This window comes from Pristiophorus japonicus, chromosome 2 (assembly GCF_044704955.1).
Source record: "Pristiophorus japonicus isolate sPriJap1 chromosome 2, sPriJap1.hap1, whole genome shotgun sequence".
Classification (NCBI taxonomy): Eukaryota; Metazoa; Chordata; class Chondrichthyes; family Pristiophoridae; genus Pristiophorus; species Pristiophorus japonicus.
In genome coordinates, this window is record NC_091978.1 from 361,547,330 (window position 1) to 361,564,281 (window position 16,952).

General features: G+C 45.2%; 1 protein-coding gene and 1 pseudogene across 1 annotated transcript in view; one reads left to right on the forward strand and one right to left on the reverse strand.

Moving 5' to 3' along the window:
- Nucleotides 1-16,952, forward strand: part of ccser1 (coiled-coil serine-rich protein 1) — a 1,720,263-nt gene that overhangs the window by 98,771 nt on the left and 1,604,540 nt on the right. The gene's annotated exons all lie outside the window — the stretch shown is intronic.
- On the reverse strand, nucleotides 4,448-4,568 carry LOC139252172 (U2 spliceosomal RNA; annotated as a pseudogene).

The window sequence follows — 16,952 nt, forward strand, 5'->3', positions numbered from 1 at the left end:
TTTTTGTTGACATTTTTAAAAATGTGTTTTAATTAATAAAAAATAAACTTACCTTAATGAACAGGGTTTTTAATATAAAAATGAGCGATTACATTTCATTTTTCCATGTTTTTAAAACTCTTACACTGGTACAGGGTACAACTAAGCTATACTCCTGCTTTTACCAGGCGTAAGAATTTGAAGGACATTTGCTGGACCAAGAGTTGGGCAAATAGTCCAAATCTCCACCCGTGGAGGTCCTTCCTGCGGGAATGCATCTGCTCTGTCCAAAGACATATTGACAGATCGCAAAATGCTGGTTCTCGGTGCATGGGCACCGCGCGCCAAGAACCGGCATTTGCAAAGCCTCTTGTGTGTGTACACATCGAACGCACCCGGAGAGGCCCCAAATTTCGGTCCAACAGCTTGCTCTGCACTCTGCTCGCTGGGGTATAGAATCGCCAAGCTTCCAGGAGTCTCCAGGAATTAAAGATTCATCGGTTGGACGCTGCTTCCTGTAACCCTGGAGAAAAATTAGAAGGGCTCTTTTTAAAAAAAAAAAATTTATGTTTCAATTTTCTTTGAACACTTATTAGTCATAAACATATTTGAGAAGGGAAAAAGAAGGCTGTTTGACTGACCGTCAAGAATCAGATAATGGAAAGTCTGTTCCCTTTTCAGTTGGTGTGGTAAGGCAGTGCACCATGAAGATGGTTGTGGGTTCAAATCCTACTCCAGAGACTTGAGTGCAAAACTTTAGCCCGATACTCCAGTGCAGTTCTGAGGGAGCGCTGCACTGTCGGGGGTGCTGTCTTTCGGATGAGACGTTCAGTCGAAGCCCTTCTGCCCTCAGGTGGACGTAAAAGATCCCATGGCACTATTTTGAAGAAGAGCAACAATATTTATTCCCGGTGTCCTAGCCAATATTTATCCCTTAATCAATATCACTTTTAAAAAAAAAACAGATTATCTGGTCATTATCATATTGCTGTTTGTGGGAGCTTGCTGTGCGCAAATTGGCTGCCGCATTTCCCACATTACAACAGTGACTGCACTCGAAAAGTATTTCATTGAGTGTAAAGCATTTGGGAAAGGTGCTATATAAACGCAAGTCTTTATTTATGGTTGTCAGGTGACCAATTGCAGGGGTGGGGTGGTCAGAGGCAGGAAGGTCATGTGATGTTATCGCCAGGAAAACTTCCAACCAGCGTTGGCAACTGGTCTGTAGTGTCGTAAGATCAGAATTTGAGAGACACGTATGGTTTCATGATTATCCATTGGCCTCATTCACAGAATGAAACTTCATTGTTCTTCAGCAGCAGGTAGCACTTCCTGAATCTGAGTAAGCAGCAACCGTCCCCAGACTGCCACTTCTCCAAATGGAGGGTGTCCGTTTGGTGGGCTGCTCTTCTATCTTTGCTTTTGAGTCTCTTGCAAAGATCTGCTGATTTTGGGTTTACTTTGAATGCGTATTTGGAAGTGTGGTACTGCTTCTGTTCAGCCATATCCCGTCTCACTCTCTGAATAACTTACTCAATCTTCTGCGCCTTGTTTGCTATTTCCTTCTCGTGCGTGTGCATGGACCACGTACAGTAGACATCTCAAGTCGTTGGAGAAATACCACCGTCGATGTCTCCAAGATCCTGCAAATCCCCTGGGAAGACCGACGCGCCAACATCCCCGGCATCGAAGCACTGACCACACTCGATCAGCTCCGCTGGGCGGGCCACATTGTTCGCATGCCTGACACGAGACTCACAAAGCAAGCGCTATACTCTGAACTCCTTCACGGTAAACAAACAAAAGGTGAGCAGAGGAAATGTTTCAAGGACACCCTCGAAGCCTCCCTGATAAAGTGCAACATCCCCACCGACACCTGGGAGTCCCCCTGGCCAAAGACTGCCCTAAGTGGAGGAAGTGCATCCGGGAGGGCACTGAGCACCTGGAGTCTCACCTGAGAGCATACAGAAATCGAGCGCAGGCAGCGGAAAGAGAGTGCGGCAAACCAGTCCCACCCACCCTTTCCCTCAACGGCTGTCTGAACATAGTCTCTGTCACAGGTGGGACAGTCACCTCAGAACTCATTCTTAGAGTGGAACAAGTCTTCCTCGATTCCGACGGACTGCCTATGATGATGATGATGAGAGCACCGAGCACAGAAAACCGCAGTGAGAGGACTGTGTGCAGTTCTGGTCACCACGTTACAGGAGAGGGTGCAGAGGAGATTTACAAGGATATTGCTCGGACTGGAGAATTTTAGCTGTGAGGAAAGATTGGATAGGCTGGGGTTGTTTTCATAGGAAATGAGGAGGTTGAGGGGAGCTTTAACTGAGGTGTATAAGATTATGAGGGGCCGAGATAGGTCCTTCCTATCCACTCTATTTCCTGTAGCAATGAGGTCAATAACCAGGGGTCGTAGATTTAAAGTAATTGGTCGAAGGATTAGCGGGGAGTTGAGAACTTTCTTCACCCAGAGGGTGGTGGGGGTCTGGAACTCACTGCCTGAAATGGTCGTAGAGGCAGAAACCCTCATCACATTTAAAATGTACTTGTGACCTTCAAATGCATATCCAAGAGCTGGAAAGTGAGATTAGGCTGGATAGCTCTCTTTTGGCTGGCACAGACACGATGGCTCGAATGACCTCCTTCTGTGCAGTAAATTTCTATGAAAACTTAACATAGCACGGCTGCCAAAAAAACACTCCACCAAAAATGACCACAAATGAAATAGACAAATCTTTTGAACGGTTCCTTTTGCTTTCCATCACTCGAGATCTGCCTGTTTTCAATACTTTGTGCTGTGATGTACTTTAATGGTGAGACAAGCTCCCTCAATCATTTTGATTGAAGTGCACTGGCCTTTTGATGTTTGTTGTGACACCTGCTGTTGACAAAAAGGACCCAGACTGGAATAATCACTTTGGTGAACCGCGCATAACATATATTAATATTAAAAACGGGAAATGCTTCGTGCTGATTTGAAACCTTCAGGCTTCTTGGGAACCGTAATGTCCGTGAGTTTTGTTCTTGTGATTTTTATGATATTGCATCAAGGCCTGCATGAGAATGTTGTCCGGTAATTACTCCCATATTTCCAATTGTTTGTGTTTTTAAAAGAATAAGGGCAAATATTTTCTTTCTGCTTGTCAATTTTCTCCCCATTTTTGTTAAGATGTTGCGTGTGTGGTGGTACTGGCACGATGGGCCGAATGGCCCCCTTCTGTGCCGTACATTTCTATGAAGTATTGTGTGCCGATTACCAGTTACCTCATACTCCCCCTGACCCCTCAATGCCTCCTGCAAATGACCTGTTCGTTATGTGTGAGCTCTGATGAATGAATGGCAGGTCTCTTTTTTTGAGCTTTGAGTCAAAGGTCACTGCACAGCACTCAGGAACGAGAACCCTGACTGATGCTCTCCTTCCTAACCCGGTGGGCAAGCAGTTGGGGGGGGAGGGGGGGCATGGTGGCCATTTTCCAGAGCGTTACTGCCACCGCCCCTCCCCCCCCCCCCGTTTCGATGTGCTGCATTATTTTTGAAGTTGCATGATTCATTGTTCAGCAATATAAAAGTGTTATTTATACAATCAGTGATGGTATCTGTCATGTATGTCATCATCATAGGCGGTCCCTCGAACGAGGATGACTTGCTTCCACAAGAGTTCACCGGTGTTTCAATGAAGGACCCGATGTTCCAGTCCTACACTCCAATTGGAGGGGTGGAAGATGCCTGTGCGTGGATTTTTTTAACGTGTGGTGACCGTTGCACATCAGCCACCACACGGGCTCAGCCGAACTAGGCCTCTATCTCGTGACCAGGATTAACCAGGATGACTGGAGACCAGCTCTGCTGCACGGACCGAGTGCACGCACCTATCGCAGTGTGGGCTGGGCCCGTGCTGCCCCTGGGCCCTTGGCTCTTCTGGGCCCCACCCCTCATTCGCCCCACTTCTGCCACAAACGCTTGCCGCACCTCCACCACAAACTCTCGCCGCACCTCCACCACAAACTCTCGCCGCACCTCCACCACAAACTCTCGCCGCACCTCCACCACAAACTCTCGCCGCACCTCCACCACAAACTCTCGCCGCACCTCCACCACAAACTCTCGCCGCACCTCCACCACAAACTCTCGCCGCACCTCCACCACAAACTCTCGCCGCACCTCCACCACAAACTCTCGCCGCACCTCCACCACAAACTCTCGCCGCACCTCCACCACAAACTCTCGCCGCACCTCCGCCCCGATCACTTGTCGCAAGTTTGCCACGACCTTCCCTCTCCTCCGTTGTACCAGGGCCCCGCCGATGCTTCTGCCCACGCTTCAAACGGCGACCTGGGTCCTGATGATGTCACCCAGTCGCCCACCTTGACTTTTTTTTTTAAATCCAATTTCTTTCCAGATCAACTCTAATGCCAAAGATCACTTTGCGCCAATATATTTGATCTTAGGCCAAAAGGCCGAGAGGCGAAGTTGCACCGTTCCTGGAAATATTGCAATACCAGGTCGGTGCATGGAGTGGACGGGGCAAGCCCCTGAGCCAGCTCCCTGTCCAAAAATCTATTCAATATCATGTCCCCATAGGGGATGCCGTCGCACATTTGTGTCGGCTCGCACTGGAAGCTGCAGTTGCGTGCTCCAGCTCTTTATACTCCCGCCCTGCGGTGGTGTCCTCCTTGTAGGTCAGGGTGGCCCACAATATGCATGTAGCATTGGAGTTACTAGCCACCAGGTGGCGCCACTGTCGGAGGTCATTGGGCTGTACGCAAGTGTGTGCGGCCCAGGTATAAAAGGCAGGCCATCAAGTAATGTATTCACTTTGGGCCCTAATAAAGCAGAGCCAGGTTTGTACCTGTGTTAGTTTACAGTATTCAGTCTATCGAGTTATTGCATACATAACAGTTTCCACGGAGAATAGGGGTTATATTTTCCGACTGGTGCTTTTCCCATACGGGCACTTAATGTCCTCAATAAATCCTGTTGTGCGTTCGTGCTTAATCCCTGTCTTTAAAATAAAGCACAGCTGGGTTTAGTTTAAACACCTTACAGGTTCGTACAGGGGTCACGTCAGTCAGACTATATAGCCCTGTGCCACAGCAGCCCGCTTGATCGGCACCCCATCCACCACCTTCAACATTCACTCCCTCCACCACCGGCGCACCGTGGCTGCAGTGTGCACCATCTACAAGATGCACCGCAGCAACTCGCCAAGGCTTCTTCAGTAGCACCTCCCAAACCCGTGACCTCTACCATCGAGAACTAGGGGCAGCGGGCGCATGGGAACACCATCACCTGCAAGTTCCCCTCCAAGTCACACACCAGCCTGGCTTGGAAATATATCGGCCGTGCCTTCATGGTCGCTGGGTCAAAATCCTGGAACTCCCTCCCTAAAAGCACTGTAGGAGCACCTTCACCACACGGACTGCAGCGGTTCAAGAAGGCAGCTCACCACCACCTTCTCGAGGGGCAATTGAGGATGGGTAATAAATGCTGGCCTTGCCAGCGACACCCAGATACCCACATCCTATGAACGAATTAAAACATTTTTTAAAAAAAATTATGGATCAAAGGAAATATTTATTTTCAAAACCTCTCCCGTTGGACAATGTACCATTTGAAATCAGTTTAGTTTGCAGTGTATATAGATTTCATATTCATTCAACAACATGATTTGGGATGAAACCATCTTGTGTGTGATATCTTGTGCTGTGCCATATCTTTGTAATAAACACCATTTTGCATTTGGTAGTTTCAATTATGAAGTAAAATTACAAAAGAATAAAAATCTCACTCCAGGGACTCTCCACATAATACAGGCTGACATTTGAGTACTGTGTTTAGGGAAAGCTGCATTCTTTGAATGAGACGTTAAACCGAGGTTCCATCTGCCCTCTTGGGTTGATGTAAAGCCTCCCACGGCACTATTCCACAAAGAGCAGGGAAGCTCTTCCCAGTATCTTGGCTAAGATTTCATCATCATCATGGGCAGTCCCTCGAAGCGAGGACGTCTTGCTTCCACCACAAAAAAGGGATGAGTTCCCAGGTGTTTCAATGAATATTCCAGATCCCGAACTACATCCTGAAGGGTGGAAGATGCCTGTGCGTGGATTTTTTTTCACGTGGATTTTTTTTCTTGTGCGAATGCACGTCGTCGTGTGGGTTAGCCCGTGCTGCCCCCTAGGCTCTCGCCTCTCCTGGGCCCCGATCATGTGTCCCTCTACGAACTCTCACCGCTCTTTTGCCCCGACTTCACCCCGGCTCCAGCTGCACCTGCCCGCACTGCAGTCAGCGACCTGGATTTGGGTGACGTCAAATCCAGTCACCCTTCTTTTTTTTTTTTACAGTCGTCGCCCTCCTGCAGCAGCACGCGCTGCTCCCTGCAGTAGCATGCCACCGCACGTTGCTCCATCTAATGGCCCCGGCCTGCTGCTGATTTATATATATCCCTCAGCCAACATCACCTAAGATATTAATGGCATTGCTGTTTGTGGGACCTTGCTGTCTGTGAATTGGCTGCCGTGTTTGCTTACAGTTATTAAAAAAAACGCTTCATTAGCTGTGGCTTATCTGAGGCAGAAGGTTGTGGGTTCAAGTCCCTCCAGAGATTCGAGTGCAAAAATCTAGGCTGACGCTCCAGTGAAGTGCTGAGGGAGTGCTGCACTATCAGAGGGACCGTCTTTTGGACAAGGTGTTCAACTAAGGCTCCTTCTATCCCCTTGGGTGGATGTAAAAAATCCCATGGCACTATTTCAAAGCAGAGCAGGTGTCCTGGCCAGTGTCTATCTCCCAATCAACATGGTGAGGAAAAAACAGATTATCTGGTCATTATCACATCGCTGTTTGGGGGAGCTTGCTGTGCGCAAATTGGCTGCCGCGTTACCTACATTGCAACAGTGACTACACTTCAAAAGTACTTCCACTGGCTGTAAAGCACTTTTTGGGACATCCTGAGATTGTGAAAAACGCTATTTAAATGCAAGTCTTGTTTTTTTCATTGGTTGTAACGTGCTTTGGCACATCGAGAAGACATGAAGTGCTATATGTACGCCAATGAATTCTTTCTTCTCGGCACTATTTGATTTCTTTCATCCTTAAACGCTCTGAATTTGCCATATCGTCTTGACGTTGAACACTGAATCACCCATATTTAAAAAATTGTCATTCTAGTGCACTGCCACTTTGCATTACTTACACCGTTACTACAACAACAACCAACAACACCTTGTATTTATATAGCGCCTTTAACGTAGTAAAACATCCCAAGGTGCTTCAGAGGAATGTTATCAGACACAAATTTGACACCGAGCCACATGAGGAGAAATTAGGGCTGGTAACCAAAAGCTTCGGTCAAAGAGGTTGATTTTAAGGAGTGTTTTAAAGGAGGAAAAAGAGATTTAAGGAGGGGAGTTAGAGCTTGGGGCCTAGGCAGCTGAAGGCATGGCCACTGATGGTTGAGCGATTATAATCGGGGATGCTCAAGAGGGCAGAATTTGAGGAGCGCAGATATCTCGTGGTGCGGGCGGGGAGAGGGGTGGTTTTTGGGTCTGGAGGAACTTGCAGAGATAGGGAGGGGCTAGGCCGTGGAGGGATTTGTAAATCGGGATGAGAATTTTTAAAGTGAGGCGTTGCTTAACCGGGAGCCAATGCAAGTCGGCGAGCACAGGAGCGGTGGGTGAGTGCGACTTGGTGCAAATTAGGACACGTGTGCTGAGATTTGGATGACCTCAAGTTTACGTAGGGTAGAATGTGGGAGGCCAGCCAGGAGTGCGTTGGAATAGTCAAGTCCAGAGGTAACCGAGGAATGGAGGAGGGTTTCAGCAGCAGATGAGCTGAGGCAGGGGCAGAGACTGGCGATGTTACGGAGGTGGAAATAGACGGTTTTAGTTATGTTACTAGATTATAGAGTAACAGTACTTGACTTAAACTGGGCATTTCTTAAAGTGGCTGTAATTGTTTTAACCTTGTAAAAGTAGTGACCTGAAAATAGACCCGTAGAAACTTCCAGCAGAGAAGGAGGCCATTTGGCCCATCGTGACTGTGCTCGCTCTTTGAAGGAGCAGTCGTCTTTGTGCCGTACCCCCCAGCTTTTTGTCCGTGCCCCTGAAAGTTCCTCATCCTCCAGTACTTGTCCAACTTTGTTTTTAAAAAATTATTTACAGGATCAGCTCCCACCATCGTTTCAAGTGAAGCATTCCAGATCCCGACAACTCTGAGTGAAAACGTTTCATCTTCTCCTCCCTTCTAGATTTTTTTTACCAATGATTTTGTATCTATGACCTCTGGTTATTGATCCATTCGCCAGAGAGAATTTTTTTCCCCCCTTATTTACCCTGTCAAAACTTTTCTTCATTTTGAAACCCTCTCTTGGGTCATCTCAACCTTCACTGTTCCAATAAGAACAGCCGTAAATTTTCCAAACGCCCCTTTATAACTGAAGTCCCTCATCCCTGATAACATCCTGGTAAACCTCTCCTGTACCCTTTCCAGGGCCTCTCCATCTTTCCTGAAATGTGGTGCCCAGAATTGTCTACGAGACTCCAGCTGAGGCCGAACTAGTGATTTATGATGGTCTTTGCTTTTATATTCTATCCCTCTATTTACAAAACCAAAGCATTTTTGACCACCTTATCAACTTGGCTTTTGAAGGACATGTGTAAATGGACACTGATGTCGAGCTGTTGCATTGTGAGTGGCTTAGCCAGTCACGTGATGTTCACAAGACTCTATAAAACCCCAGCCAGTTGGGTCTAGGTCATCTACGATGAGGTATGCAGTTGTGAGCCGAGTGGATGAACTGGTAACGTGTAGGTGTGATTGTTAAACCTTTTGTCAATAACCCAACTAGTTCTTGATAGCAGTGCGTTGCTATGAATTCTTAAGCAAAGAATCATGAATTAAATACATTGCAGACACCAAGGTATCTCTGCTCGTCTATATTTTTCAAAAACGTGCCATTTATAGTATACTGTCTCACCAAAGTGCATCACTCCACTTTGTGCATAATTCTACAAAAGAACGACAGAACTACTGACAAAGGAACAAGATGTGGGTGCTGAATCCATAGCTTGGCTCTGTAGTGTAATAGCTGTTATATATGTATATATGTTTCACATGGCATAATGTAAATATTTAAGTCATATTGTCAACATCCCCATAATAGGACATTGCAGCTAGAACTGTGCTTTAACAACATTTAAAGGAAATGAACGGTGTGGGTGTTTTGAGCCAACAGCTCTCTGCGTTTGTTGAAGGGGAAGGATAGTTTAAGGGGGATCCCTTTTTGTCCACGTTATATAGAAGACCTTTTTTTTTTAATGTTTCAGTAAAATGTCAGTATGATATCAGCACGGATCTCTCAATTGCTTTTTCTTTGTCCAGTTTTTATCTTCATTAAAACCGCACTGAAAGTAGCTGAATAGAAGTTTGAGGCTGGATGGTGGCACAATACACTTCATTGTGTTGTGTTATTGCAGCCTATTCTGTATACTAATTTGATGAAGTGGGTTTTAAAAGGACGTTAGCCTCTGATAAAAAGACAGCACTTATTGGATTAGAGCCTGCTCTTCGGTATTGCACTTCTCTCGATCCCCTCTCAGCAACAAGGCAGCATGGCTGAAACCGAGTTTCAAATAAGGCACCACAGTGGGAGCTGCACACTTTCAAGTTTCAGAAATAAAGGACTTTTATCTCAGAGATGCTTTCTGATGCTCTCGCTCTCGATCTGTCTACATGTCTTTGCCTCTTACTTCTGTCATCACAGCAGGAGTCGCCTTTGTTTCACCAGTTAGGATATGTATTAATTTTCACTCGCTTCGCACAGCACCACAATAAAAGTTGAATATGTCGTGAATCCAAAAACCGTCTTTGAATATGATTTTCACCCCTGAAACAGAGGGATTGCAGTTTGTGTCTCTGCGTAGTGGTCTCGGCTTTGTAGTGATGCACAAAGTCTAATGTAGCTGCAGCTGTGGACCGCATCGGTTTGACTTCATATTGACTGAGAGCCCCTCAGTGAAGTTATCCCGCAGCATTTTGACTTTTCACGTGTTGCAACTGGTGTAGAGCTCTTTAAACATTAATTAAAGTGTTACATTTCTCTCATTTAAGTCAGAAGGTCATGGGTTCAAGCCCCACTTCAGGATTACAGCATATCATCTAGACTGACTACTTCAGTGTAGTGCTGAGGGAGTGCTGCACTGTTGGAGGTGCCGCCTCTAATTTTGCCCTCCGGAGCAACCATTGCAACCATCGGTGGCCGTGCCTTCTGTTGCCTAGGCTCCCAGCTCTGGAACGCCCTGTCTAAACCTCTTCGGCTCTCTGCCTCTCTTTCCTTCTTCAAGACGCTCCTTAAAACCTACCTCTTTGACTAAGCTTTTGGTCACATGCCCCAATTTCTACGTCTGCAGCTCAGTGACCAATTTTTATCGCCGAATACTCTTGTGAAGTGCCTTGTGACGTTTCTATATTAAAGGCGCTACATAAAATACAAGCTGTTGCCTTTCAGATGGGATGTCTTCCCACTCAGGTGGACGTAAAAGATTCCTTGATGCTATGTGCAGAAAAGCAGGGGAGTTCTCCCTGGTGTCTTGGCCACTATTATCCCTTAACCAACACCACCACAAACCAATTATCTGGTCATATGTCTCTCTGCTGTCTGTGGGACCTTGCTGTGTATAAAATTGGCTGCTGCATTTCCCACATTACAACAGTGACTACACTTCAAAAAGTACTTAATTGGCTGTGAAATGCTTTGAGATTTCCTGAGGATGTGAAAGACTTGTGAAAATACAAGTCGAAGAGCCAAGCTAGAGACGGACTACAGTTGGACAGGTAGTGCGTTGCATCATTATGAAGGATAATAATGTCCTAATATTGTATGATTCATATTTAGAGGCAAAGGTGAGATATTTGGTACAAAGCATAAGTATAACACACAGAATTAAACTCTACTTAGATAGCACAGAGTTGTAGCCCAAAAAGTCTGTGTTTATTTGGAGCGATCGGTCTTAATAATTGTCTTAACTGGAGTATTTAGTTAGAGGATTTTAATATCCTTAAGTATGATTAATAGTGTGTAGTTATGAAAAATAAATTCCAGCCTGCATCAAATATTTAGCACATGCCTAAACAAATTGTACTGACAACCTCATAAATGAAATGTATTTTAAAATATCAGCACATTTAAAGACTTCTTGTTGATTTTAGCCAAGTCAATAGCGAAGCAATTGTTAGTGCTGATGTTAACTGGCTGGGACAGCTGTGTGCTTCACATTGATGGAGTGCTGCGGTGAGATGAATAGATTTTTCACAACGTGCAGATTAATCTTCTGGATCCTCTCCAGCTTTCACAATATGCTCACAGACCTTCGATTCAGGAGCGATGCACGTCCTTTGTCTGTGTGCATGTGAGTACCTAACTGGGGAGGAGGAACAGTAGCTCATGGGTTACAGATTGCCTGATTTTCTTTTTAGGAAGGGGATGCAAACCTCCCCCATGGCTCAGTAGATAAAGGCTGTAGTGCTACATGCTAAAAGATCCTGGGTTTAATTTGCAGTTGTAGCTGTAATGCATTTGCTTCATGGGTTCTTTGCTTAAGAATTCATAGCAACACATTGCTGTTAAGAGCTAGTTGGTTTATGAGCAAAAGGTTTAACAATCACACTACACATTATCAGTTCATCCACCAGGCTCACAACCACCTGCCTCATCGTGGATCCCCTGAATCCAACTGGCTGGTTTTCTTTTTGAGTCTTGTGAACATCACATGGCTGGCTAAGCCACTCCCAACTCAACAACTCTACAACTATTTCAAATAGAACTTTAAATCAAGTGCGCCCTTTTTGTAAGGGCACCAAAACCCACAAGTTAACAAGTAAACATTAAATGGAATCAACAGCTCTACAAACCTGTGAGCATACTTGTTATGTATGCAGACTATAGATATATTCTGTGTAGTCAATGTATAGTTGCATCAGTTGGAGACTTATTACCTGATGTACTATCAGTAAGGTTTACACTGTGTATGTACCATACTGGCACCACTAGAGGGTGCAACTGGCGGAGACCAGGGTTTCCTGCCCTGGTGGCAGGTCCCAGTATAAAAGGCTGCCCACCATGCTTGTGCCTCACTCTGGAGTTACGAATAAAGGACCAAGGTCACTACAGTTTGAGTACAACACATTGCCTCGTGGAGTCATTCATAAGTACATCACAGACATAAAAATACTCACAGGTGCATACATTGCAGTAGCCTTATTAAATGCCTCAATTGGGAGGGGGAAAAATCAGTCAATCTCCTAGACTGTTTCCATTCACCTTCTATTCCCACTGTTTGTTTTGCTTCCCCAGGTTCACGGCTCTGCATTTCTCTCAAAATAATTAGTCCAATCGTCCAACCTGTCTGAATCCCAATTTGCCATCATTAGCAGACTTGGCGAGCTCTGTTATAGCCCCTTCCTCCCATTTTGCGGTCCGTGGTGAAGCAACAGTGCTCGCCGCTGACCTCGCAGAAACCTGCCCACAGATTTCGGGCGATCTCTCTGCCGTGGGTTTCACCTTCCCGATGTAAATTTCAAGCTGGTGTCAAGTCTTGGGGATCTCCAGCATCCAGCAACAGTGATGTTGTCAAGTTGGCTAAGCAGCCAATCACATTGAAGAATTCTCACCAGACCGCAAACCAGGAAGTAAAATGCAGTGATTTTCTTTCACTTTTGAATCATTTTAGAGGCCACAATAAAATTTGCATGTACATACACAGTGTAAACCTTATTGATAATACATCAGGTAAACAAGTCTCCATCTTATGAAACCACACAGTGACGACACACAGAGTACATCCATAGTCTGCATATACAGCAACCGCAACTTCTGGATTTCCGCGTTTATCTGCGTATGCACCAGCTCCAGAAGTTACATAGAAACTTAGAAAATAGGTGCAGGAGTAGGCCATTCGGCCCTTCGAGCCTGCACTACCATTCAATATGATCATCGCTGATCATGCAACTTCAGTACCCCATTCCTGCTTTCTCTCCATACCCCTTGATCCCTTTAGCCGTAAGGGCCACATCTAACTCTCTTTTGAATATATCTAACGAATTGGTCTCAACAATTTTCTGTGGTAGAGAATTCCACAGATTCGCAATTCTCTGTGAAGAAGATTCTCCTCATCTCGGTCCTAAATGGCTTACCCCTTATCCTTAGACTGTAACCCCTGGTTCTGGACTTCCCCAACATCGGGAACATTCTTCCTGAATCTAACCTGTCCAGTCCCGTCAGAATTTTACATGTTTCTGAGATCACCTCTCATTCTTCTAAATTCCAGTGAATATAAGCCTAGTCAATCCAGTCTTTCTTCATATGGCAGTACTGCCATCCCAGGAATCAGTCTGGTAAACCTTCGCTGCACTTCCTCAATAGCAAGAATGTCCTTCCTCAGATTAGGAGACCAAAACTGCACACAATACTCCAGGTGTGGTCTCACCAAGGCCCTGTACAACTGCAGTAAGGACCTCCCTGCTCCGATACTCAAATCCCCTCACTATGAAGGCCAGCATGCCATTTGCTTTCTTTACTGCCTGCTGTACCTGCATGCCTACATTCAGTGACTGATGTACCATGATACCCAGGTCTCGTTGCATCTCCCCTTTTCCTAATCTGTCACCATTCAGATAATAATCTGCCTTCCTAGTTTTGCCACCTTGGTCAGTTTCCGAGGAGTAATGACGACGGACGCTGACCATTTCGCCGTCATTATCACCGCAAAATGCGGGGCATTGACAACAAAACTGGTCACAGGATCAACCCCTACCATAGCGCACTTGTCCCCTCAGTGCTCATTGATGCTGCTGCCTTAACAGTGGCTCTTTGCAGTGTCTCAACCAGTTAATTATTCCCTTCAAAAGCTTTCCTCCTCCACGCTCTGGCTCTTGTGCCTTGTAGTGTAATCTTTTGCATGATACTGTATTTAGAGGCTTTGCTGAAGTCCCAAATCTCTTAAATATTAAATCTGCTGCGCTCCTCATGTCCACTAACCCGTGACCCATCACGAACCCTTGTAGATTATTCAAGGAAGACAAACCACCTGTAAAACCTTGTTGGTTCATTATTATTGTACTGTATTTCTCCCGATGCCTCAATTCTCTCGTGATGCTTTCTGTATCTTTACCCAACCACTGATGTCAAGCTCACAGGTCAGTATTCAACTCTCACACCCTCCGACACCTTTTTATAAATTAGCACCACATTTGCCTCTCTCAGGTCCCTTGGTGCAGCCTCTGTATTCAGTGATTTTCCACCCTTAAAATATCTCTCAAAAGGTGACCATTTGCACCTTCCTTTTAATATAATACCCTATTATATCATTCATAGGGATAGGTGCCCTTGCTCGCTCTCTTTCAGTATATTCATTCTTTTGTGGGTCTCGTACCTATCGGCTTTAATTCCACCTGTCTATGAAATTCTAACCCTGTATGGGGAATGCAGTCCACAGATTAATTTGTAAACACTGATGCAAAAAAACCCATCATTAAGGACATCTGCCATTCCTTAATCATGTTATCATGCCCGTACCCCCAATCCCCTAGAGATGTTTCAGGAGTCCCAAGGTCCCCTTTGTCATCTGTTGCCCCTAAATACATTTATAGAAATCTTTCTCTTTCTATTTAAAAAAAAAATTATATATAGATATACATATATATTAGAGATAATCCCCATGATCTGGTTTGGAGCTCAAATCAATTTCTTTTTCCTCTTTTTTTAGCACTTTCCCATCCCATGTTTCCAACTTCGTGCAAGACGGTGTTCTTCCTCTGAGTGCTTTCCTTGTTCCCCACATTGATTTGCCATCACCTCTATTGCATTTTTTAATTGAATGGAATATATTTGTTCTCCGTCCTTTGTTAACGTCTCTGAATATATTCCTTTCTCCCTCTGTGCCTACCCCATATAACAGTTTATTGTTCCTTTCTCATCACCTCAAAAAGTCTGCCTTCCTAAAGTTTAGAAGGCCTTGTTGTACATCTCTGCTGTTCTATCGTAAATCTCATTTTCAACTCTGTTGGATTATGGTTGCTATTAGCTACTTATCATTCATCTTTCCATTCCCGCACCCCCATTATAGTTATTTAGGTGTTAGCCTTGGCTCAGTGATAGCACGCTCGCCTCTGCTTTGGAAGGTTGTGGGCTCAAGCCCCATTCCAGACACTTGAGCACATAATCTCGGCTGTCGCTCCAGTGCAGTACTGAAGGAGTGCTGCGCTGTCCGAGGTACCATCATTCAGCTGAGGCATTAAACCGAGGCTCCACCTGCCGTCTCTCGTGGACGCAAAAGATCCCACTGTATTAATTGGCAACATTTATCTCTCAATCAACATCACTAAAACAGATTATCTGGTCATTTATCACATTGCTGTTTGTGGGAGCTTGCTATGTGCAAATTGGCTGCTGTGTTTCCCACATTACAACAGTGACTACACTTCAAAAAGTACTTCATTGGTTGTGAAGCGTTTTGGGACATCCTGAGACCATGAAAGGTGCAATATAAATGCAAGTCTGTCTTTCCTGTTCCTTGTTTCCTGTTTCTCTTTTTTTTCTTTTTCTTTCTTTCTCTCTCGCCCCTCTCTCTCTCTCTCGCCCCTCTCTCGCCTCTCTCGCCTCTCGCCTCTCTCGTCTCTCGCCTCTCTCTCTCGCCTCTCGCCTCTCTCTCTCGCCTCTCTCTCTCGTCTCTCTCTCTCTCTCTCTCTCTCTCTCTCTCTCTCTCTCTCTCGGATGTATTTTCACCTACAGGAATGATAAGTGCACCAGGGAAAGGATGCAAACCATTAAATGGTTCGGATAATTTGTGCATGAATTATCCCTGGGTGAGGCTTTCCCACCTCGGTGAGCATATTTGGCACTTTCAGAGTAGCCCAAACCATTGCACAATTTCTTAGGTTCAATGTTCCATTTTTATCACTGCAGCCATTTTCCTGACATTCTGCAGAAAGTGTAACTCAAATATAAAACAAATGCATCCATTTCTATTGAGATGGAACTAATTTTCTCTCCTCCTCTTTTCATTTCCACGGATATTATTCAACTGCTTCAGGCTCTGGTTTCTTTATTGGTCAGTTAAGAGGGAGGTAGTGCACAAAAGGCTTTACTTGGCTAAATGGTTTGATATTGTGTGATATTAAAGATGTTTTTAAATCCTTCCCTACCTCTGTAACCTCCTCCAGCCCCACAACCCTCCGTGATCTCTGCGCTCCTCCAATCCTGGCCTCTTGAGCATTCTGGATTTTCAACACTCCACCATTGGCGGCCATGTCTTCGGCTGTCTTGGCCCTAAGCTGTCAATCCCTCTCCTCCTCTCGACCTCTCCCTCCTCCTTTTAAGATGCTTCATAAAACCTCCCCTCTTTGTCCAAGTTTCTGTCCTAATATCTCCTTGTATGGCTCGGTGTCAAACTTTGGTTGATAACGCACCTCTGAAGCACCTTGGGATGTGAAAGGTGCTATATAACTGCAAGAATGAGGGGATCTCATAGAAACGTATAAAATTCTCTCAGGATTGGACAGGTTAGATGCAGGAAGAATGTTCCTTATGTTTGGGAAGTCCAGAACCAGGGGACACAGTCGAAGGATAAGGGGTAAGTCATTTAGGACCGAGATGAGGATAAACTTTTTCACTCAGAGAATTGTGAACCTGTGGAATTCGCTGCCATAGAAAGTTGTGGAGTCCAGTTCGTTGGACATATTCAAAAGGGCAGGGATGGGGTACTGAGGTTGCATGATCAGTCATGATCATATTGAATGGCAGTGCAGGCTCGAAGGGCCGAATGGCAAACTCCTGCACCTATTTTCTATGAGACTTCAAAATCTCTCCGCTGCTTATTATGTATTTAGTTACACTAAGAAAATAACTGAATATATTTTCTTTGACATCTTCGTGTTTGTTGTTTTAAACGTACTGTTGCAGTGCATAACTTTACAGATTT